Raw genomic sequence first — 10,452 nt, forward strand, 5'->3', positions numbered from 1 at the left:
TACACTCAGCAATGAAGCAGAACCAAGACACGATCCCCAGACTGCCTGAATCAAAAGCTTATACTTTTTTGTTTTTGTGTTTATGCGCAAAGATTTTAGGTTTTTAGGAAGGCAAGAAGAAGAAGTTCTAAACCAATTGGTTCTAAACCAATTCCCTTGACTGAATCTTTAATTTGGAAAAGACTCCTAACCTGGAAGAGGAAATGTTTCTAAAATGCAGCTGCATATCAATGTCTTTGGAGGACAGCTCTGTAGACAACAACCAAGATCAGAGAGGCACAGCAATGGGGCCGTCCTCTAAAGTTTATTTTAGCTTATTTCTCCCCCCTTCCTGTCATCTTCTGTGAATCTTCACAACCCAGTGGAGTAAAAGGCAGGTGTGAACTGTTGAGACACAGGCTCCCACAATGGAGCATTACTGAGGGTTGGGAAGTAATCCAGTCAAATCAAGCTGAAGGACAAAAGTGTGAAATAAGATCCAAAAATAACAAAGTAAAAGCAGAAAGGTCCTTTGGGGTTTCTATGCACTTAACTCAGTGGAGACACGGAATTTCTATAGGATGGGGAGATTTGTCTGGGGGCTTAGTTTGTATAGCAATCTCAGTTTTTACCTAGGTGGTATGGTTGTTTTGGGTTGCATGTTATGTTTGTTTAGAGTACATGTTTATTGGAGGTGACTTGGGGAAAGGCTCTCAGAGATTATGTGGGGGAAATTACAGCCCCAGAAAGAAACCTCTAGGCTTTTCCACTGATTCGATTGCATAGTTTGAATGAATTAAAACAGTTCAATACAACTGAAAAGGAGGATTCACTCATTCAGGCCCTTGTGCCTTGCAGTGCTGAACTGAATTTGGTACTTAATTTTCCGGGGGTGCAAAATGGTTATCCCATCTCTAAATCTAAATAAATCAAAATGTTTTTTCAGTTTCGGGGGTTTCAGAAAACCCACAACACGTTTTTCGCACAGATTTTCCTTCCAAACACTAGAATATTGCAAGGAAAATTCAATCCATATGTTTCAGAGTCACTTACAGTTGTATCAAAATCTTGTGTTGCAATTGACATTTGATGTTCATGAAGTTTTCAGAATGCTTCTTATTTGCCTTTAACTCAGAACATAAAGTTGATTTGTCAAGCTTATAAGTATCAAAAATCCCAAAATATTACATTTGAGTTGAAGACAACAAACTTAAAATTCTGCATCAGGCATTAAATTTAATAAAGTTTTTGTCTTACTATTTCTATGGTGTTGTGTACTTGCAGATATGCACTATGCCTGATGACATGGAGTACAAAGATACAGTATACTTTTGATATTGACATGGTGAGGAGAAAGTGAAATGATAGAAAAACAAGGACACATATTTTTTATTCTGATATTCCTCTGTGATTTAAATATTAACAGCATATTGTTTATAATTTAATGCAAAAAATATGGGCACTGACAGCCCATATCTAATTTTCTTCTTCTATCCTTCAACAATCTCCATTTAGTTTCTGGCTGGTACTTGGCAGCTCTTCATTTCCTGCCAGTGTGCAGGGAATGATGTATCTTCTGGTCAGTGGGTCCCTCCATGTCATCACAAAGACAAGACAACACTGGGAGGAGGAAAGGCAAGAGAAAAAAATAAACCATTTAAACTGAAGCATCAGTGTCTTTGGGTTGGTTGTATAAAAGGATCTGCATTAGTTGCTATTAATGCTATTTTAGAGGATTCTAAAATTATTATGTCCCTTTGTTCAAGGCTAATAATGTGGTTCTGCCTTTGCTTAGAACATGATAATGGTGCCTTCCAATCAGAATCAGCTCAGAGAGGAGAATCGTGTTCCTAAAGAGCCAGGAACCTCAGGAAAAAAAAAAAAAAGTCTTCTGTTAGCACAAAATAAATAACAGTGTTCTGACATTTGTTTCTGACAGTGTCTATACAGATGGTATAGGAGTGGGTCATTCACTTTGCTATGTGACTTGTATATGTGGGCTCTTTTATAGTTTTCATTATTCTTGTTTTCAATGTTTCTTCCCTTAGAACAAAAGTGATGCATGTTTATTGTGGAAAATAAGAAAATGTTTGTAACTAAAAGAAGAAAATATTTCTGAAGCCTCCCTTTCTAAAGATAACTGCTATTTACATTATCATATGTTCCTTCATTGTATTTTATACAGAAACACTCATGCACTGTATTTTTTATAAATATGAGGTTATACAGCACATACTGTCACTGGCAATATAGAGTAACAGAAGATTATGCTATACGTTTTTAAATCTTCTTCTCTTTTGATATGCTATATTTTAGATGGCTGTATGTAGTTCATTGTTGGAATGAAATATTAAATCAAATATTCAAATATAATTATTCAAATGACTGCATGGTACTCCATGGTCAGAATGAACTATTTAATCATCAAAATATTCAAACATAATTATTTAAATTTAATATTTCAATATTTTAATTCTCAGGCTATCCCAATACACTGGTTACATAAACAATACTTGAAAATAAGATCTTTCCTTCAAATCTTTGCCAGTGTGAATAATTTTTTCCTTAGAATAAATGCCCATAAGTGAAATAACTAGTCAATGTTTTAAGGCTTTTGAAATATGTTTACAAAAGTAGCATGCACTTTACTTTTTTTATCTTTTCAGAATGACAATAGATATATGCCTCTGTTTCTATGGCCTTCACTTGATCCTTGTCCGGATAATTGCAAGAGGACCAGAAGGTTGGGAATGTAGAATACGGTGGGTGGCCAAGAAAGACAATTACACTGAAGAGTACAAAGGGACTAAAATGCACGTCTTGTTCCAAGACTCTTTGTTATTTAGATTCCTGCATTTTCTTCCTGCATCTTACTCAACACCCCCTATTACTCCTGCAAACTATTACCTGACTTATAGTAGGAGCCCTACATGTTTTCCTTGAATAAGGCTAGTTTTATAGTGAGCTCTGATCATCTGACAAAATAATATTTAATTGTAAGAAATGTTTTCAATAATCATAAAAATTCTTGTAAGTCTAACATGGGTCAACTTCTATTTGGAAATGTAATCCTGTGTGAAGTGCCTATGGAGTACACGGGAATAATGTGAGTAACTAGGGAATGCAATCATTTTATCCCTAGTTAGGAAATGGGTGAGACAGGAAAGCTAAGTGGAAAAGTGTATAGACCCTGTGGGAAAAGGTCAGAGTTTACCCCCAACCCCTCCATTCACTAACTTTATGACTTTAAGCAAATGACTCGAGCTGCCGAAGTTTCATGTCCCCCTCTGTCAGGTGCTTATATACTCTACGTGCCATCTCAGTGGTGCAGACACACTATCTTGCATATAGTGGGTGGTTAATAAATAGTAAATACTTTAGCTGTTTTTAGACAGAGAAGATGCAAGGTACTCACTGAAGGCTATTTTTAAATGCGTTTAGTCCATTTCAGCCAGAGGTCATATTGATTAAGAATCATGTTCTGCTACAAGTAACAACAAAAAAAGAGTAGTTCAAACTAATAAGTCTTATTTTCTTCACCTACATAATTCCACACCCAGAGGTAGACCTTGTTAGTGGTTATTGGTTTAAGAATGTCAAAACTGGCCGGGCACGGTGGCTCATGCCTGTAATCCCAGCACTTTGGGAGGCTGAGGTGGGCGGATCACAAGGTGTAGAGTTCCAGACCAGCCTGCCCAACATGGTGAAACCCCGTCTCTACTAAACATACAAAAATTAGCCATGCATGTGGTGCGCGCCTGTAATCCCAGCTACTTGGGAGGCTAAAGCGCTTGAACCCAGGAGGTGGAGGTGGCAGTGAGCCGAGATCACGCCACTGCACTCCAGCCTGGGGAGAGCGAGACTCCATCTCAAAAAAAGAAAAAAAAAAAAGAATGTCAAAACCAAGATGCTTCAGATTAATGTATCGTTTCCTCTCAGCTACCAACATATGGCTGCTGCCACTGCTTTTGTCCACTGCTTTGGCCCCATGTCCCCATTTCAGGGAAGGAGAAAGAGAAAGTAACCAGGAGGGAAAGGAAGCACCCAGGTGAGAAATCCAGAGCAGACTGTGAATATCTCATTGGTGACTGCCACCCCTCACTGCAAGGAAGAGATGAAAAGCTGGGCACCTGCTTTTCTAAAGAAAACCAGAGTTACATTCCGTCCGCCAAAGATGCCTTTTTCCTTTCTCTGACCATACCTCTTTCACTTGTTTGCTTTCTGTTCGTGACAGAGTAGGCTCAGCTGGCATGCTTTGAGGGGAGTTGCAAATCCCACCCAATAATTCTCATCCACCAGTGTCTGTGAATGCCTAAAATTTCAGCATCAGTGAATTAAGCTACCACCCACTATATGTTAAAATGCATACATCTCTGGGAGAAAAGTTAGCACATTGCTTCATTTCCATACTTAACACCTTAGATAATCAATAAAAGCATTGATTAAATTCCCTTAAAGAGAAAATTAATTGAGACTAGGTTTTTAGCGAGGAAGGATGGAGAGTTCAGTTCTGCGTGACAGGCGCTAGCCAGGCAGGCAAGAGTAGGAACGCATGAAAGGACATTAAGTGCAGGAAGGGTAACGTGAGGCTGCAGAGAGGCAGTAGAGGCTGTTAGCAAATATTAGATAAGCACCTCAGAAACAAACACCACCTTTCATAGTGTGTCCTGGGAGGAGATCTGATTGCTCTTTTTCTCTTTAGTCCTCATCGTGTCTGATCACACGCAAAACTCTATATTAATACACATCGAACATTCCAAACCACAAAATAGATAACTAGCCCACCCTGTGCCTGACATTCTGTTAGACCTCACTTCAAGCTTCACATTTTGTGAAGCCCAATGTGGTTACATTCAGGAGCCACTAACCAGAGAAATGGGAAGTGTTGGCTATGCAGGCTACTTCTCAGGTGAGAGTCTTCTGACTTGATGTTAAGATAGCAGAAAGAGATGTCTCAACATTTGATAAGACAGACAGTGTAGCATTAATGTTCTGCTCATGATTTCTAGAGACAAACTGTGTCTTCGAAACTACGTGACTATGGAAGAGGTATTTAACTTCTCCGTGCCTCAGTTTCTTCACCTGTAAACTGGCCATAATAATGGTATTTAGGCTTGGCGTGGCCGAGGAGGCTTCTGTGAGCTGAGATCGTGTCACTGCACTCCAGCCTAAGTAACAGAGTGAGACCCTGTCTCAAAGAAAAAAAAAAAAAAAAAGGTATTTATCTCTTTAGTTTGTTGTGAAGATTAAATGAGGTATATAACAAGAGCTGCGAACTGTGTCTGGAACACAGAAGTGTTTGCATTCTTTTTTTCTATCTCAGCTCTTTTCCATAGATACTAATAATCATGTCTTATATTTCCATAGTTTTTTACAATTTCCAAAGCATTTCCCTGTGTATTTACTCATTTCAGGGAGGTGGGTCATTTTTATTATGCCCATTTTACAGATTGGGTGAATGGAGTCACAGAGTTTATGCTCATGCCCAAGGTCACATGGATAATAACAAGGCAGAGACCTAAATCCAGATATTTGAAGACAAGTTCAATGAACTTTGTTAGGCCACATTGACATATTTGGAAGCAAAAGTTTTGGAATCATGGCAAAATGAACATGTCTCACAGTTGATTCTATTTGTGTGTATTCCTGATTCCCAAAAGCTGAGTCTACCTATAGGTATTGTCCAGTGTTCTTGCCTGGGTAGGTGTAAGAAGTGTTTGACTTCCTCACTCATATGTAATTTGTTTACTATTCCAGAAGGATCACAATTTATTCCATTAGTATTGAATGACCCAGTAATTATACTTCTAGGAAAATATCCAAGAAAAGAATCTTTAGCAGTGAAAGAAAAAAAAAAAAGTTGTATAACAAAAGATACTAATTTAGAGCTATATGTAATAGCCAAGGAAGCAACAAATAATCTAAATATTCTTGGAATAGGATCAGTTAAGTAAACTCTCATACATCAACTTAATGAAATAATGATAATGATAATAACTACTGTATGTTGAGCATCCAGTATGTGCAATGCATTTTACTAGGTCCTTTCAAATGGCATCTCTTTTGATTTCCTAAGAGTTAGGCATTACTGTCACCCCATTACACACATAATGCCCCAAAGCCAAGATGGTATGCCCAGGGTGACAGAAATGGCTAATGGCTCATCCTTCAACCTTTCTTGCCTCTTTATTGCCAAGGAGCCTGATTTTGTTTGAGAAGAAAGGTACCCAGCACCAGAAGATAAATCAAGAATAGTCCAAGCTGATAAGAGCACTTCCTATCTCCTTGCAAGTAGTAAGTCTAGGCATGGGCATGTGGTATAATTCTTGTCAATAAGATTTAAGAATAAATTTTCTTGGGGCTTCTTGAAAAATCACTTCCTCAAGTCTTTTTAAATTTTTTTTTCCTTTTCCCTTTTTTCTTGCCTTTGAACATTTTTATGAGAGTAGATGACGCAGGAGGCTGAAGCAGTCATTTTGGGATCATGAAGGGATTAGAAGCAAATGATGAGAAGGACAAAGTAAACAAGAAAAGTAATCTAGGCCCCCAGTGACTGCAATTAGCCAACAAGCTACTCTGGTATTGCCTGCTGCCTTTTGGGATTTTCTTTGTTTGTTTTTTTATAGAAACAATACATATCCTTTTGAGATAAATCACTATTCATCTACTGTTTAGTACTAAAAGCAATTATACTAGGTAGGATTTGATAAAGCTGTGAGTGATATAGAAACACCATCGCCGCCCCTCCTCCACACACACACACACACACACACACACACACACACACACTAACTTGAATTTAAACACCTTTTAAAGTCTCCGATATGGTTTGGCTCTGTGTCCCCACCCAAATCTCACCTTGAATTGTAATCCCCATAATCCCTACATGTAAAGGGAGGGACCTGGAGGGAGATGATTGGATCATGGGGTGGTTTTCCCCATGCTGTTCTCGTGATAGTGAGTGAGTTCTCATGAGATCTGATGGTTTTATAAGTGTTTGACAGTTCCTCCTTCACACTCTCTTGCTTGCCTCCATGTTAGACATACCTGCTTCCCCTTCTGCCATGATTGTAAGTTCCCTGAGGGCTCCCCAACCATGCAGAACTGTGAGTCAATTAAACCTCTTTCCTTTACAAATTACCAGTCTTGGGTAGTTCTTTAGCAAGGTGAAAACTGACTAATACAGTCTCTCTCATAAAAAGTCCATGATAGGCAGGATGGCACAAATATGGCATTCCACCAAGTCCTGAGAGACCCAAGCTTTTCCAGCTTTTCATTCCCCAATCTCAGGACTGTGCCCACCACAGGGACCAATATGGCTACTTGATCTCTCCAGCCTTTGTGTATGCATTCCAGCCAACAGAAAGAAGGAAGGGGCAAAGAAGAACATATGCCCTCACTTTTAAAACAAGCCAGAAAGTTTCACACACCATTTTATTCACATCACATTGAATAGAACTGCTAGCTGCAGGAAAAGCAAGGAAACATCATCTTTATTCTGGAAGGTCATGTACTCAGCTAAAAATCAGTGATTCAATCAGTGGGGAAAAAAGTGAAGAACATACAGAGGGAAACACAAGCAGTTGATGAATCCATATCTGTCTGACTTTAAAGCTATGCACTTACTGCTACATTCCACAGTCTCTTGTGGCTAATTATACTATATAGTAATGTAGAAAACGTTATATTATTTTCTATCCTTTAAAACTATTCACAATTAAAATATATTATAAAATGAAAAATGCTTTTAATATGTTATACAGGATAAAATTATATAATATATACAGATAAAATTATGATTTCAAAAGAGTCAAAGGAGTGGTTGTATTTGAATTTAGGAACATGAATGAATCACAGATTTCTTCCTACTTTTCTCTATTCTGAAGGCTTCTTTAATAAGGAAGTAATCATTTTGTAATAAAAATATCTCATACTTACCTATATATCATGTTAAAATCATAGAAACTACTCAGTCACTGAACCTTTTTATATATAGCCACTAAGCAGAGTCTGTAAGTGGTGGATTTTATGTAGAAGAAAAATGATAAATAGCATGTCATTTGATGTTTCATAATTTTTGGTTTTTAACTTTCTGGGTCACTGATTTCTCAAAGAGTTTTCATTCTTTCCACACTTTAGTTAGGTGATTGAGGAAGGTGTCAGGCTACTGAGACATGGGAGAAGATGATGTGGAGGAATTAAATCCTTCTTTTCTTTTGACTGAGTATACAAAATACACAGTATGATTTTGTAGTCCTTCCTCTGTGTATATTAACCTCTGTCTGCTGTAGGCAGTATTGAGAAGATATTGTTATTGGCATCTAAATGAGATACATACTTGTATAATAAATGCTTTTTTTTTTTTTTTAAACGGAGTCTTGTTCTGTCACCCAGGCTGGAGTGCAGTAGTGGGATCTCAGCTCTCTGCAGCCTCTGCCTCCTGGGTTCCAGGGATTCTCCTGCCTCAGACTCTTGGGTAGCTGGGATTACAGATGCACGCCACCACACCTGGTTAATTTTTGTATTTGTAGTAAAGATGGGGTTTTGCCATGTTGGCAGGATGGTCTTGAGCTCCTGACCTCAGGTGATCTGCCTGCCTCAGCCTCCCAAAGTGCTGGGATTACACGTGGGAGCCACCGCACCTGGCCATAAATATACTTTTGTATGTACTGATTTAATAAAATCAGTGCTAGGAATTGATGGAATGGTTAGAATCAAGAAACCTAAAAAAAAAAAAAAAGGGAAAAAAGAATTGTTGGTTGATAGTGATTAAGGAATATATTGAGGGTGCTAGGAAGAAACATTACTGGAGGAACATTATAAATATAACACGTCAATTCAAGAGCTCTTCTTCTCCATTTGGTGAGTGCACATGCATTGTTGGCTTATGTGGCACCGGGAGAGCCAGCAGCACAAATAAAGGAGGTGTAGAATCCCAGGATTGTCCTGTAGCATAGGTGATGCATAGCTTAAGAAGTTATGTTCTGTATGTGGTTTAAGCTATACTTTTTCTGTCTTTAATATGTACTTGCTTGCTGACTTTTTAAGAGGAAAAGGGATGAAAACAACATTGAAAATGATTTAAACCAGTGAAGTTAAATGTAATTCTAATATGACAGATAAAAATCCATATTTTATCTCTTAAATTATTAGGATGATAAAGCTAACCCTTGCTTGCTTGATTGTTTTGTATTTATTATCCAGTCCAATAAATTGAGTGTACAAATTTTACTCTTACTCAACTAGAAACCTATGGCTCATTTTTAGTAATTTATTTACATTCAAAGGCTCAGTAGGAATTTCATATCTGAATATGTTCTAGAGAAGACATCCTTTTTTTTGTTTGTTTCCAAACTATACAATTCAAGAACTGTAAAGTGGTTGAGCCTACAGTTAAAAATATGGCTTCTCAATGGCAATACAAAAAACAAAATACCTGCAAAAAAATTTGACCAAAAAATGAGCAAACACTATATGATGGAAGTTCAAAAACTACTGAAGAACAAAAAAACACTTGCATAGATAGAGAGGCATACAATTTTCTTGGATAAGAAGATATATCATAAAGATGTCAATTATCCTTAACTTTACCTATAGTTATTATGTCATAGTAATATAAAATACTGATTGAAGTATTTCTAGAACAAGATAAGCTGATACCAAACTGTTTATATGAAAAAATAAACAACCAAATAGAGCCAGGAAGTCTTAAAAAGAAAAACACTGAGAGGGAACTAGATATTCCAGTTATTAAAACATCCTATAAAGCTTCAATAATTAAAGTATTATAATATTGGCATGCATACACACACACACACACACACACGGAGAGGGAGAGAAGGAGAGAGATAGCACAATAATTTGAATCTATAACTCATCTATACCTTAAATCAATATTTTAAAAAATAACCCAATAAAATATGGGTAAAAGAAATCTACAGCTATCTCACAGAAAAGAAAATACATTTAAATAAGACAAAAGATGGTTGATCTCACTCATAATCTGAAAAATACAAATCAAAATCACCTAGACTTTTTTCATGTATCAGATTGGCAAAGATCTGAAAGTTGGATAATACCCTATGTTGGTGAAGATTTGAATAAACTAAATCTCTTCCACTTCCATATAAATAAATTTGGCAATAACAGAAAAAATAAATAAATTTTAAAACTCGGGCTGGGCGCGGTGGCTCAGGCCTGTAATCCCAGCACTTTGGGAGGCTGAGGTGGGGGGATCTCCAGGTCAGGAATTCAAAACCAGCCTGGCTAACACCGTGAAACCCCGTCTCTACTAAAAATACAAAAAAAAAGTAGCTACGCTTGGTGACAGGAGCTCATAATCCCAGCTACTCAGGAGGCTGAGGCAGGAGAGTCGCTTGAACCCGGGAGGTGGAGGTCTCAGTGAGCCAAGACTGTGACATTGCACTCCAGCCCGGATGAGAGTGCGATAATTCATCTCAAAAATAAAAAAAA

The 10,452-nt window shown here is 37.5% G+C and overlaps 1 long non-coding RNA gene across 1 annotated transcript; it reads right to left on the reverse strand.

Moving 5' to 3' along the window:
* Positions 1-285: 285 nt before the first annotated feature.
* On the reverse strand, positions 286-1,597 carry LOC105538047. The gene is made up of 3 exons (XR_001005825.1): positions 1,237-1,597; positions 1,033-1,109; positions 286-451 (listed from the first exon to the last, which is right to left on the reverse strand). It is a non-coding gene; the product is annotated as an uncharacterized LOC105538047 (long non-coding RNA).
* Between the last annotated feature and the right edge of the window lie 8,855 nt (positions 1,598-10,452).

Source organism: Mandrillus leucophaeus, unplaced genomic scaffold (genome assembly GCF_000951045.1).
Source record: "Mandrillus leucophaeus isolate KB7577 unplaced genomic scaffold, Mleu.le_1.0 Scaffold184, whole genome shotgun sequence".
NCBI lineage: Eukaryota > Metazoa > Chordata > Mammalia > Primates > Cercopithecidae > Mandrillus > Mandrillus leucophaeus.